General features: G+C 52.7%; 1 pseudogene; it reads right to left on the bottom strand.

Moving 5' to 3' along the window:
- Positions 1-13,501: 13,501 nt before the first annotated feature.
- Positions 13,502-13,807, bottom strand: LOC147527036 (feather keratin Cos2-3 pseudogene; annotated as a pseudogene).
- Positions 13,808-14,716: the final 909 nt, after the last annotated feature.

The following is a 14,716-nucleotide window of genomic DNA, read 5'->3' on the forward strand; positions in this document are numbered from 1 at the left end:
GTGCAGCAGGAGCCGTCGGCAGAGACCACCGAGGGCACCGGCATCAGCATCAACTGCTCACACCCCAACATACAGTTAACCGACTTCATCCACTGGTACCGGCAGCTCCCGGGCCGAGGCCCCGCATTCCTCGTGAGCAGCATTAAAGGGTCCAAGGAGGTGCCGGAGCCGCCGGGGCGGCTGTCGGTGTTGCCAGACCGCCGGTCCAGCGCCCTGTGGCTCGCCCGGCCCCGGCGCGGGGACGCGGCGGTGTATTACTGCGCGCTGGGAGACACGGGGAGAGGAGCCGGGGCTGCGGCCGGGCACGAACCGCGGCGGGCGGGGCCGGGCGGCTGTGTCGGGGGCGGGGGGGCAGCCCCGGCCGGGCCCGCCAGGGGGCGCTGCCGCTCCGCCCGCCGGGGCCGCCTCGCCCCGCCCGGCCCCGGCCGGCCCCGGCCCCGCTTCTGCCGTCGGCACCGGCACCGACGGGGCCCCGCAGCCCCGGGAGTTCCCCCCTCGGCGGCTGCGAAGCCCTTCACCGGGCAGGAACCTTCTCTCGCCCCTCACCGCCGCTCAGCCCCGCACTCCCACCGGCACGCAGACGGGAATCCCCCGCGACGGTGGCGGCGGCGGCGGGGCAGCAATGGCGAGCGGAGCGGTGGCGGTGCCCGGCGCTGCCCGGCAAGGAGCGATCGCGGCCGCCGGCCCCGCTGGCTCCCGGCGACGAGCAGCGCCTTTCTGCTCTGCACGGGCAGGCGGGCAGCAGACATCCTCCTGCCCACGGGCAGCCGGGAGCCCTCGGTCCTGCCGCAGCCACCGGCCACTGCTCACACGGGCCGTCGGATGGCCAAGGGAACCCTGAGCAGGTGCTTTCCTCTGCTCCGTAAACACAGGGACTGCCGTGCGAAGGTGCTAACGCCAAACTTGACTTAGACATGAACAACCAGAAGGTGGTTCATCTTTTGTTACTTGGTTAGAGCTCAGATATACAACTGTAGCTGCATCCTGCAGCCACAGGCTTTCAGAGATATTTCAGAATGTTCCTGCTAGTGTTACAAAGTCATCCCATGGGGTCAGGAGTTCAAGCTCGACACGCACAGGAGAAGGGCATGTCGAGGTCACAGGCACCTCCAAGTGCTGCTCACACTGGCTCAGTGTTGAGACCATGAGCTTGTTGGGCAGGATTCAGAACCTGTGGAGTTGAGTACCAGGAGACAGGGTAAAAGCATGGGGTGGACATACCCACAGCCTCAAGGGATGCCAGGTTCCTGCTTGCAGAGTGAGTCAGAAAGAGATTTGCTAAGATGCCCAAAGGGGCTGGAGGTCTGAGGTGAGTGAGAGCTGGCAGGAGGCCTCTGGGAAGAGACTGTGGGCTCCAGCCAGTCCCTGGGGAACTCTGTGTGGCTCGAGTAGCTGGTTAGTACCCATGGTCACAGCCCATGGTCAGAGGCTTCAGAGGCACAGAGTGAAGGATCAGCCCTGCTCCCCGTCTCAGCTGGATTTCGTAACTGTATTTCCAGGGAATTACTGGCAGATGGACAAAAAAGGCAGCACAACAGACATGGCCTGACTGTCCAAAGAAGAATCTCCCAATAGTGAACAACCTCCCTTTAGTCCTTGCAAACCTGGTGCAGGGGAGGGAGAAACCCAGAGGAGCAGAACAGAATTCTCAGGGAAGATCTCATTAATGACTACAAATCCCTGAAGGTAGCATGTGAAGGGGGTAGAGCCAAGCTCTTCTCCTTCATGTCCAGTGACAGGACATGCCACAGGATGCCCAGAGAGGTTGTGGAGTCTCTATCCTTGGAGGCATTCTAAATCTGTCTGGACATTGTCCAGGACATATTTCAAGTGGAGATACAAGCATCAAGGAAGGAGAAACTGCCAGGGATGTGGCCCTGGGATCAGCAAGGATGGTTGCATGTTGAGAACTAAGGGTCTATTTCTCCTCTTTGTAGAAATGCAGAAACCCTCATCTTCCTGTACCCGTGTGCAGAGTGCACAGAGCCCCCCACTGTGGAAATGTTCAGAATGCCGTTGGCTGAGGGAGCCACAGGTGTCGGTGCTGGAGGAGGGAGAAACCCAGAAGGAGCATTTCAGGCACAGGAAGAGCAGATCATTTCTCAGCCTCGCTTCTTCCTTTGCTCCCACAACAGAGTCGTTTCCGGCAGCTCTGTTATCTCGGGGCTGGAGGTGGTTTTCTGACTCTCTCACTCAGCAAACAGCACAGTTGGTCTCATCATGCACCTCATGTCTCTCATCCTCATGGTGTTCTTGGGGCAACTGCAGGGTAAGTCCTGGCTTTTCATCAACATATATTCCTTTTTCACTCCATGAAACTCCTAATAGCCTTACCATGTCCATGCATGGAAATTCTCCTGAATATCAACAGGAAAACACTGGGAAATGTTGCCTCACATTCGTAGTTCTGCATGCATTCTCTCCAGATGCTCTTACTGTTGCAAAGGAGAAGAGAAGAGAGATCTCCGATCCTTCCTCTGTTTTTCTCTCCCCTTCAATCCACCTCTCTCTCTTCTGATCCACCTGTTGTCACCATAGGAGATCTCAGCTGTCCCTGAGCCTCAAACTTCTCCCATTCCAGCACAAATTAGCAGATTCTTCTTAAGCTGACACAGAGACTTTAAATGTGCTGCCGGGCTGTGCTCCCATACTGTTTTCTGTGGCCTCCTTTTTCCTCCTGATTGTCAACTCAGCCAGGGCTCCCCCTTACAGACGTTCAACTCAGCCCTGCATGGCACTGGGTACCTAGGAGCCCTCAGAGATGGCAGGGATAGAGAAGCACTATCATCATCAACATGAATCATTTTACCATAGCTCCCTGGGTCCCTCAACTTGTTGGAGGGCTGATCTCAGCACACAATGATCAGGCATGACAGGCTGTTCCCTGATCCTCTGGGCAGTCAGAGACCAGGGAGGAGGAGGAGGAGGAGGGACACAGCACAGCTCTCCTCTGGATCCATGCTGTGCTGAGTACTCTCTCCACATGGCTGTCCCCAGGACTCATGATATTCTTGCAGGGTAAGGCAGTCTTCTACACGAGGGTTTTGCATCCATTCCTGGTTTGCTTCCCAGAGCCTTTCCCTCCACAGCTGCTGACCGTTGCTTTCTTCCAGGCACCATGGGGCAGGTCACTATCACCCAGCAAGAAGGACAAGTCACAGTGAAGCAGAGAGACACCTTCCAAACCACCTGCACCTACCAAACCTCCTACATTCAGGGTTTGCTCTGGTACCAGCAGAGGAAAGGACAAGCTCCCCAGCTCATCTCATATCAGGCATCAGCTGGCTCCAAGCGCAGTGACCGTCTCACCACGGTGCTGAACACCACGGGGAAATACAGCCTCCTGCAGCTGGAGGAAGTCGAGGTCTCTGACAGTGCCACGTACCTCTGTGCTGTGCAAGACACCCTGGTGCAAGGAGCTTCCTTGGCTGTGCAACAAGCCAGGGGAGGGAGGGCACGTGTCTGTGCAAGACTGAGCTTGGGGAGGGGCTCTCAGTTCTCCCCTGGCACTGCTGTTGCCCCTGTGCACCCACGGATCTGCAGGACAAGATCCTCTTTCTGAAAGGGACCAGTGTCATTGGCTCTGGAAATGGTTGACCCTGACTGTAGGGCAGAGCCTGCAGGGTGCCAGGACGCCAGGGGCTTGCCCTCAGCCCCCCTGACTCAGAGTTAATAAATTCATGCAGTTCCATGACTATTCAGGTCCATCAAGCACTGACCCCCCCCACTCAGAGGCCCCTATGCTGCATTTTGACAGACATACATGGGCCTGTTTGTTCTCTTCAGTAAGTAAAGAATTCAGCTGAATTTGTTTCAAGCCATCGGGTTATCTCCAGCTGTTGAGCCAGTCCAAGTGCCAAGTCTGTGCCTGAGGGGCAGAGCAAACCACACAGAACAGCCCCAATTGCCAAAAGCCCAGGTGCTCTCCATGTTTGCAACCAATGAGCAAAGAGACCAACATACCAATGGAGCCTTACAAGCCCCAGGGCTCCTTGAAATCTCCTCACAGGAGTTAAATGGATCTGATCATCCACTGCTCCTACAAAGGGAGCAGTGCTGTAGTGATGGCTTCCCAGGGCAGCATGGACCTGTGTGTGTGGGATAAGCCAGATTTGCAGCAGGCTGCTCTAGGGGTATTTTTGTGTTACCCCTTGAGGCAAATTAAACACATCTGTGCTTACATAATTACAAAAATAATTCATGAATAATGTATTGGGCAGAGTCCTACTGCCATAAGTGATTCTACAAGGGATCTGCAAAGGTGCTTCGCAAGCACATTCCTTAGATAGAAGCACTTGCATCCACACCGATCCTATCAACAGGTGCATGGGGCACATTAGCCTGGCCACGGGTCCATCCCCCAAGCCAGCTATCCTGCTTAAACGTGGCTTCTGAGCTCTCCCATTCCAGGATGGCTACAAGACAATGGTGGGGCTGTATCTTATCTTATCAACAAAGGATAATTCACTCTCTTTCAGGGATTCATTCTGTCTCTGGCATCCCTGCTTCCACTTACTTTAACTCCTTCTGAATGTTGAGCCTTCTTGCCCTCCATGACACATCATTCCTTAGTCACAAATTACCATTCCTGAGCTGTTACAATCTGAATATCCCCTTCACTGCAGATGCTGAAACTGGGCATGGGAAACAGTGCTGTGCTCATGAAGCTTCCTCTCTCGCAAACTGGGGTCTGCGTGACGTTTTGATACTCTCAGGCTTGAGGAAACTCTGCTACCTCTGATGTAAGGTTTCCTGTCCATTCCAGACATCAATTTATGCAGACAGCATCTTAAATGTTCCCATAGCGCACTACACGAGCTTGTGGTCCTCTAACTTTCAGAGATATAAACACACACGGAAAGCTCTACTGCCTGGTCAAGTACAAGCTGCACATACATCAGCCATTGCATTTACATTTTAGCAATTTGTTCCTCTTGACCATTGTTAAGAACAGGAGGCACATTCATCCTCTCCAAAGCCACTGGATTTCTCTTGTCTTGGGAGAGAGACACCTTAAAACTGGTTCCGTTATGTTATTTTCCTCTTGAACTTCAGCCATGGAAGTTGATGTAAAGAGATGCTGCACCTTTTCCTGGAGAAAGTAGAGAAACTGGGAGTTAAGCCCAGGAAGAAGAAAAGAATGTGAGGGACGTGTTTTTAGGTTCTAATTTTGTTTCTCATTATCCTCTTTGATATGATTGGTAATGAATCAAATTGATTTTTCCCAAAGTTGAGACTGTTTTGCCCGTGGCCGTAATTTGTGAATGATCTCTCCCTGTAGTTATTTTGACCAACGAGCCCTTTGTTATATTTCCTTCTCCCCATCCAATGGCTATATGATGCTTAGTTGCTGGCAGCGTCAAAGAGTAGGTCAAGTCTCTGCTGCCAAACCAACCCTTGAGCAAGGCCTTGGACAGAGCCACTTCAGCAAGACCAGCTGAAGTGCTTTCCTGCAGCACTTCAGCAGGTGCCCTTTCACAGCGGGAAGATGTATCCAACCCCTCTGTGGGTAAAAGCAGTAATTTGGAAAGCTTCTGGCCACCCTTGGGACACTCAGGCAGCAGCCCAAGCCTCTCTTCTGTCTGGGCCTCTCTCCTGCTTCCCTCTCTCCTCTGCACAGCAATTGTGCTAGCCTTCAAGGTCATCTTCTGCTCAAATGCCTCCCAGCAGAGCTCAGTGCAGACTGGGAGGAAGATCCATCACTGAGAGGAGGCTGAGAGTCCCACAACGGCCTGCTGCAGTCTCTAGGCTGCTCGCTTGAGGACACCACTGATCAGGCTTCCCCTGATCAGGCTTCCTCAACCACAAAACATGCTCAAGAAGGCACTTCTAGGGAGACACAAAGCAAGGCAGGCCACTGGCTCTGGAGAAGCCTTCTTCAGTTCCCAGAAACAGTGCCTTAAAAAGGCCCACGACACTGTGTCCCACACTCCCCATACTCTGTGAACAGTGAAGAATCCCCTTTTGCCTCTGTTTTGGTCACCCTACACTGACACCTTGCTCACTGAGTGCTTGGGATTGTGTTCACAGAGGGAAGGACAACACCAAGAAAGAGGCTGGGATGCAGCAGAATTTCAGGCCATAAAGGACGAAGACAAAGTCACTCCAAGTGCAGAGCCACTGTGAAGCGAGCACCAGGGTCAAACAGGATTTGGTGCCCTTTGGCTATAGCAAGGTTCCTGCAGGACATCCCTTGGCTTGCACTGAGGAGGGAGAGGTCCAGCAGGTGCTCCCCCTGGGCTGGCCTGGGTAGACCACAGGGGATCAGAAGCCAACAAGCAGAGGAGAGGGAAAAGAGAGAGCAGAAGGACACAAAGGCAGACATGGGCCGTGCTTTCAGGCTGATCCCTTCCAGCCTTACTTTGCAAAGAACCAGAGATGTTCAGTCTCTCTGAAAGAGAATGGCCAGGAGCTCCGTCCTCCCGTACAAAAAGACACACACGGACACACAAAGAAAAGCCACATGTTCACACGCGCACTGGCAAACACTCACTCTCACATGTGCATTTGAAAATGAACATACGAATGCAAACACACCGCCACAAACACGCCCACCGGCACAGACAGATGCACATGCTCAGGAGGCAGCACAGCCTCTCCCCACACTCTGAGAACCAGGGCACCACTGGCCAGCTCTCTGCCTCTGTGCCCCTCGCAACGTTATGGAAGCCCGTGGATGAGAGACAAAGTCAAAGCTAGAGACCATCCTATTGCTGCCGCTCCAGGGGTTCTCCACTTTACACGTCTAAGTAATTCGGAAGTCTGACAAGATCCAGCCCATCCCTGGCAATCGCTGTAGGGTGGTTGTGGAGGTCTGGGACCAGTTCCAGCTTCAATGCAGGGAGAGGTGCCGCCCTGACCTGCTCACACAGCAGCAAAGGGTTGTGTGTCTGGGCTGAGCCAGATGCCCTGCAGCTGCGAATGCTGAGGCTGGGACACCAGAGAGGAAGCTGGTCTGGTGATGTTGCCTTGAGATAAATGCCCTCTCTTCTAAAAGCCAAACTAATATTAATTAGCAGGTGGCATCAGGAGGAGATTTCAAACTGCCTGAGCCAAGCCCTGACATCTGTCAGTTAACCTGGCTCATTAGAGCTCATGGAGCTGCACTGCTGAGCTGTCCATCTCCTCCTCTGCTTTTAGCACTGGAGCAGTCTCCAGAGCCACAGGAGTGGTGGCAGAAGGCTGTGGCCAGCGCTGCTGAGGTACCAGGAGGTAACTCTCTCAGCCTTTCTTCATGGGAGACGTGTTCCAGTCCTTGGACCATTTTCGTGGCCCTTCCCTCGAGGGCCTGCTTTAACAGGTCTATGTCTGTCTTTGTTAGGGAACCCACAGCTGGAAGCAGTACTCCAGGCGGGGTCTCAGCAGAGCAGAATAGAAGGGGAGAATCACCTCCCTTGACCGGCTGGACACCCTTCTTTTGATGCAGCCCAGGACACAACTGGCTTTCTGGGCTGCAAGCACATATTGCTGGCTCAAGTCCAGTTTTTCAGCCACCAGTAGCTGTATGACCTTCTCCGCAGGGCTGCCCTCAATCAATTCATCCCCCAATTTGTTGATACTGGAGATTGCCCCAACCCAGATGCAGGACCTTGCACTTGACCCTCTTGAACTTCATGAGGTTTATCTGGGCACACTTCTCCAGCCTGTCAAGGTCCCTCTGTGTGGCTTCCCTTCCCTCAAGAGTACCAACTGCAGCACTCGGCTTGGTGCCATCTGCAAGCTTGCTGAGGGTGCACTCACTCCCATTGTCTATGATATTAATGAGGACATTAAATTAAATTGGTCCCAGTACAGACAGGAGAAGGGGTCACAGTTTTAAATTGACAGAGGGTAGATTTAGATTGGAGAAAAGGAACTTCTTATAAGGGTGGTGAGACTCTGGAACAAGTTGCCTAGAGAAGTTGTGGATGCCCCGTCATTGGAGGTGTTCCAGGTCTGGTTAGATGAGGCTATTGCACACTTGATCTAGTGAGAAATGTCCCTAGCCATGGCAGGGGTTTGGATTAGATGGTCTTTCAAGGTCCTTTTCAACCCAAACCTTTCTATGATTCTACGACTCTATGACTCCACGTCCGCCCCAGCCATGCCTACCGGGGTGTCGCGGACTGCCTGTATCTTCTCACAATGGGTCACAATCAAACGGCTGTTGTGACCACAACGTATTCCACAATCAGAAGGCTCTTCTAATCTCCAACAGAGAGCTCCAACTCACGCTCTCCAGGGGCTCCTACCTCTCCAATCTCCAGGAGGGAACAGCCCCACTCCCTCTTGGGAGTGCCCCACCTTTAAGCCTCCATGGGTCACGTGATCTCCGGCCAACCAACGTGACTCAGCACCTGTCTTGATGAGGCACAGGTGCTTTCCATGTAGCAGCCAAAAACTCCCCCGACAATTCCCCCTTTCTTTTTTTTGGAAAAAAAAAAAAGAAATGTTTAAGCCTTAGGAATTCCATCATTTTGATTCTGTTTTTCATCGCCGTTTGTCAAAAACCATGGGAAAGTCATTCTTATATTTTTTTATCGTACCACGTTGGCGGTGGATATATCCATTGTTCTGATGATGTTGGATACATCCACCCTGGCTGTTCTGGCTGCTTTTCCTGATGGTGAACCTGCGGTTGCCATAACGCTCCCGCAAAAGTTTTGTCCAGACCATCATGCATCTGCATACGCTTTCTCATTCTTTTATTTCTCAGCCAGCCGTTAGTGTAAACCTCTGAATCACATTGCCTAGCAATATGGCCTATTTTCCCGCACCTGTAACATATCTGTTTTCCATATTTATGGCAATTAACCAAGCCATTAACTTTTCCGGCATTTATTGTCCGCCTTTGACCGTTTCGTCCTGGGCATTCCGATTTTATATGTCCCAGGTTTCCACATCTATAACACTTCTGCTTCCTAACACACAGGGAACCCGGAAGGGCTAGTGCCACGGGGAACGCACTAGGCCCTCCCCCCATTTCTGTTATAGATGATTCTTTATTGTTAACTGGTACCCCCAGAGCTTCAGCCAGGTCCCAGTCCCTGGCCTCTGTTGCTTTTATTCTAACCTCGTCCCAGAAACAGACTGGGTCACGAGGTTGAACTGTCACCGTAGTCGCTCCCAGGGGGTCTGGTTGCACTAAACAGGCGGATTCTGGCGACTTTCTCCTCGGTCTAGGTGCGGTTGGTAACTTCCCAGCAGAACTATCACTTGCTTCAGAGGTTTCTCCTATAGTCTCTCTTGCTGCAGGGTGGGTCATGGGCTGCTGCAACATCTCCACTACAGCTGCTAACTGCTGGGATACTCCTTGTAATAGCGTCATAACTTGCTGTAGTATTATTGGCTGCTCCAAACGTACCTGGGCCGGATAACCAGATACCGCGGGATATGAAGTTGCCAAGGGTGGGGCCAGTTGCTCAAATGGCGGAGCCGTAGGCATAATAAAGGGGGAAGGGGGGGCTGTTGGGGCAAAGGGTGGGGGACGTTTTAACACCTCCTGCAGGGTGGGGCAAAGTCCCTGCACAGTCCCCGCAACTTCCTTGATCTCCTTGAACAGTGAAGATAGACCCGATTCACTGTCCGTGCTGTCTGAGGCCAGTCCTCCCTCAGACAGTTCGTCGTCTTCCTCAAAACCTTTGCCCATTGATACATAATCTGTTTCTTGAATTATATTATCCAAGGGCCCCCATGTACGCAACAGGTCGGTTTTGGTCAAGTCCTTACTACTTCACAAAGCAACTTATCCCCCAACTTCTTCCATAGCTCAAGGATAAAGGACATATTGAGACTCACTAGGTCTTCACGCTCCGCTGCCCAGTTAAGTAAATTATATAGATCCTTGCTTCTTATATTGGCCCCCGCAGCCATTATCGCAGATTCAAGAAATGCAAAAGTCTGGCCTTCCTTTACAAAGTTCTGTCTCATGTCCATTCCCAGCGGCTCACCTTGTTCCAGGTGCCTAGGTCAAAACTGGTCAATCCGCAGCTCCTGCCGCTCTCAGGCTTCGCTGGGCTCTGTATCTTTTATGTACCGCACTTCACCCTGCGGTCCAGGCAGTTCACGTTTCGACAAATCACGTCGGGGTCACCAGATGTCGCGGACTGCCTGTATCTTCTCACAATGGGTCACAATCAAACGGCTGTTGCGACCACAACGTATTCCACAATCAGAAGGCTCTTCTAATCTCCAACAGAGAGCTCCAACTCACGCTCTCCAGGGGCTCCTACCTCTCCAATCTCCAGGAGGGAACTGCCCCACTCCCTCTTGGGAGTGCCCCACCTTTAAGCCTCCATGGGTCACGTGATCTCCGGCCAACCAACGTGACTCAGCACCTGTCTTGATGAGGCACAGGTGCTTTCCATGTAGCAGCCAAAAACTCCCCCGACACCGGGGAGCGCTGCTGCTCTTCTCGCTGGAACCACCTCACCCCACCCAGCCCCTCCTGGACCTGGGCCCTGGGGTAGTTCCCCTGCCACCAAGCATTGTCATCAGAATCAGCGTTGGCATTGACATCAAGCATCAACATTGGAATCAGCATCGGGATTCTTCGAAGCTTCTCTATAGTTTCCTCCAGGGCATCTCTTCTGGTACTCAGAAGACATTCTGCAGAGTCAGGAATTTAACCTCAACACAGACATGAGACAATGATGTAGAGGTCATTGAAACCTTCAGACTTTATCCAGAGGTTCCAAACCATGAGGCTATTGGAGATTTCCCTCCACACCAAATGCAGAACAATTTCATATGCAGGTGAAGTCCCCGAGATAGGAGGAAGGCTTGGACATGCCACACACAGACACATTTGGGGTTCAAGGGTTGCCCAAGTCATGTCTCAGAGGCGGTCAGAAAAAGAATTGCCATGTTGCCTAAAGGGGTCAGAGGTCTGAGGTTTGCTGAAGCTGAAAGCTGCCCCCTGATGGGAGAGTTGTCTGTCCAGCTGGTCCCCAGGGAAGCCTGTGTGGCTCTAAGAGCTCCCTCAACTCTTCTAAGTCCATGTTCTTGGGCTGCAGAAGCAGAGAGGGAAAACGTGGTTTCTTCAGTGGCAGAGGCCCCTGTCTTTGAACTGGCAAAAGATCCCTCCTCCAGACATTCTTTGGGTGGGCATCAAACTGGCCACACAGCATGCTTGCCTCAGTGGTGGTGTCTGGATTCCAGGGCAGCACAGGCAGGCAGGAGTTCTCCATGTGGCCATGTGAAGGGAGGGATGAAGCCTGTCTGTAAAGGAGAAGGCAACATCATGCTGAGGGTTGTGGTTAGGTTAGATCTGTGCCTCCCCAGCCTGTGTGCCAGGCAGGAAAGCTGTTGAGACATCGATGCGTGTGACTTTTTCAGCCAAATCCAGGCCCAGGGACTTGGGACACAGGACTGGACACTCAGCGGAAATATCCTACCTGTTTGTCTTAATCTCATGCTTCCTTCAACATCCACTGATGGCTGTTGCTGGAGAGATCGGCTCTTGGCAGGAGACATGATTGCTCCTGTGTTTTATTTCCTGGCCAAATTAGTCCAGGGAAGGAAAATCCCTTTCTTGCCTTGCATCTAGGAATTGGCTGAAGCTTGAGCCATGCTGGAGTGTCATGTGTCACTGCTAGAGGAGGGCAGACCAAGCACAGACGTTTCAGATGTGCTAAGAACAAGCATTTTCTCCTCCCCATTTCACTCTTTGTTCCCCTTGCAGAGTCATTTCCGGCAGCTCTGCTCTCTCCAGGCTCTTGGAGGGAACATGTGGGTTTTTAGAGTCTCTCTCACACACGCAGGAGGATGGGTCTCAATGTGCACCTTAGGTATCTCATCCTCGCTGCCTTCCTGAGGCAACCACTGGGTAAGCATTGGCTTTGACTGGAGACAAGATTCATCTTCCTCCCAGGAGACCCTCACCTCCTCAACAGTTCTCTACATGTAGCTACTCTTGAATGATGGGCAAATGTTGGGAAACCTCAGACTGGACGGGTGGTTCTGCACATGCTTTCTCAAGATGCTGTTACTGATGGAAATGAAAATGAGAGCAAGAAGAAACAGCTCCTCTCCTGATCATTTTAGACCCCTTGTCTTCCTTCTCTCTTGCCAGCTGTCCACCTGTCTCTGTCTCTCTCTGCTGATCTGTGTGGTCCCAGTGTTTCACAGATATGTCATTGCAGAAGTTCTTCTCTATCTCGACAGCACACATTTGGGGACCTGGCCACCCAAAGGCACAGGAGTATTCAAAGTTGATGCAGGGACATGAAAGCTGTCTCATGCCACTTACTCTCTTTGTGTGTCTCAGTCTCTCTCCTGGCTGGCCCATGTCATGCAGTGTGGACAGGTAACCCATTCCACCTGCGTGTCCGCAATGCCAGGGCTTTCTTTTCCCTTCCCTTCCTGGACCTTCGAGCATTCTGAACAGAACAGGAATGGGAAGAAGGGTGAAACTTCTTACAGGATTTGTCATTGTCCCTCACCCTGCTGGAGGTGACCTGGAGCCACCACAGGAGGGCCAGACACTCCAGGTTGTTCCCTGGAGACTTTGGGCATCAAGAGAGTGGGGACTGGAGACCTGGGTGAGAGCACAGCTCTCCTTTGCGGGTATCCCTGTGGGAGGTAATTGGCATTCCCTCATTCTGGGGACAAGTGGGAGGATGAGGAGAAGAAGATCTGAGGCTGTTTTGAAGGCTTTTTCTCACTCCCTTGTCACTGTTGCATCATTTGGGGCCATCTTCTGAATGAGTTGCTTTACCTAGCACATAGCTCTCCAAAGCAGGAGAAATTCTCTTCTTCACAAGCTCTGACATGCTGACCTCCCAGAACCTCCAGCACTACTGGGCTCCTCTCTGAGGGAAAGCAGTGGATGACCTCTCCATCTGCAGAACATCCTCTGAAGCAAAGGGGCGGCATCTGAGCAGAGATGCTGGAATACAGGGCCTGATATTCACTGTCTGGGGAAATGCTGAGTATGTCTTCCTCAGCTCCGTGAGACAGTAACTGAAATGGACCCCTTCTCTACTCTCTCACCCTCCCCTTCCTCTTCTGCTTGTACCCCCACCTTACACTAAGCCACCCAAGTCAATGTCTTTCTTCCTTGGCAATAATATGAGACAATGTCCACCAAGAAAAAGTTTCCGTGGAGGCAGAGGCTGTGATGCAGAAAACTTTAATGACTCTGAGGCAGGAAACAAGTTCACTTGTAGAGAAAGAGGCCAGAGCAGGGAAAGCAGCAGCAGTTGCCAAAAATCTGCTCCCATTGGTCACGTTGGAGATCCCTCAGGTCTGCCATACAGAGGTAGAGGGGCCAGTAGATGCCCCACTTCGGCTTTGAGGGTCTTAGACCCAAAAGAACAGAAGACAAGAAAGAGATTGGAGAGAGTGCAAGACTGAGGAGTTAAACTTTGGCCATGTTTTCAGAGGGCCCCAGCTGTCCTCCTTTGGAAGGGCAGCACAGGATTCTAAGCCTCTCTGAAAGTGATGGCCAGGAACTCTGACTTCAGCCCAGCATCACCTTCTACGTTGCTGGGGGTCCTTGTCCAGGCTGTCACTGGTGGCTTTAGCAGGGGGGGCACCTTCTGCCACAGTAGCGGCTGGCAATGCAGGAGAGGTTTAGCGACCCAGAGTTTATGGGCACTCCATCATAGCTGAGGATGCTGCCAACAGCAGCAGAGGTGGAGGAGCCCACCACGGTGTTCTGCGGGAAGGAGCTGAGGATGGGGCCGGGCAGGGCCACCACTACAGCAGGAGGCTCAATGACAACGGTGGAGTTCTGGCACTGCCTGACACAGGGCTCGTTGCAGCTGTTGGCCAGCGGGGTTGGGCCACAGGGTTGGCATGGCAGGCACTGGTTGTAACAGGACATGTCCCTGGGCTGCAGAGGCACCTGGGAAAGAGGGCAGGGAGGAAGCAGAGCACAGGAACATATGAGCAGCAGTCTACCAGGAGTCTGTCACTCCACCACAAACATGTCAAAGGCACCTGCTGAGCCATGAGTTAGAAACTGTGCAGAGAGGCAAAACGGTTACCAGCCACAGTACTGCATGGATCACCCAGGCCCAAGAGGCTGCTGCCAAACTTTTCAGAGAAGGACAACCTCAGCCAAGTTCCACATACTCTTTGCAAGGAAATGCAGAGCATCATCAGGCCCAAGGAGACTGCTGCCTATCTCTTAAAAAGAAAAGCTCCCTCAGCCATTTCCTGACATTCTCTGAGGAAGACCTTCACCATGACCCATCATAGGACGGAGGAGTGCACATCTGCATGAGCAGAAAGCCACATGGGGAAAGGGCTTCAGACTCACCTGGTTCCCAAGGTGGACGCGAGAGAAGTGGATGAGAGAACGAGGGGTTGGGCTGGCTTTTATGGTGGCCCTGACCTGCCCCAGGCCCAGAGGTAGCTTCTACAGAAGGGACAATTATCTAAGATGCTCATGATGAACGGAAAACCTCCCAGCTAATGACACGGGCTGAGTGCTGGTTTTCCTAATGCCGCCTTTTCATTTCCTGGTTTATGCCATACCCTTCCCCCATGGAAGCTTCTTCTGAGTGTTGGGATTGAGAGGCCCCAGGATTTCTGGGGCAGGAATGTGACAGTGCTGGCAGGAGACTCAGCTCAAGTGCCGCATGGGTGCAGCGCAGGTGAGTGATGTTGTCCTGGGGCACACTGGTGGGGTTGCCAGTGGCTGCACTGACAGGAAGGGGCCCAGCTGCTCCCAGCCCTGCAATCCTTGGCTGGTCACCCGAGGGCTTCCTTGCGTGAGGACGTGCCATGT

This window comes from Tauraco erythrolophus, chromosome 25 (assembly GCF_009769465.1).
Source record: "Tauraco erythrolophus isolate bTauEry1 chromosome 25, bTauEry1.pri, whole genome shotgun sequence".
Taxonomy (NCBI): domain Eukaryota; kingdom Metazoa; phylum Chordata; class Aves; order Musophagiformes; family Musophagidae; genus Tauraco; species Tauraco erythrolophus.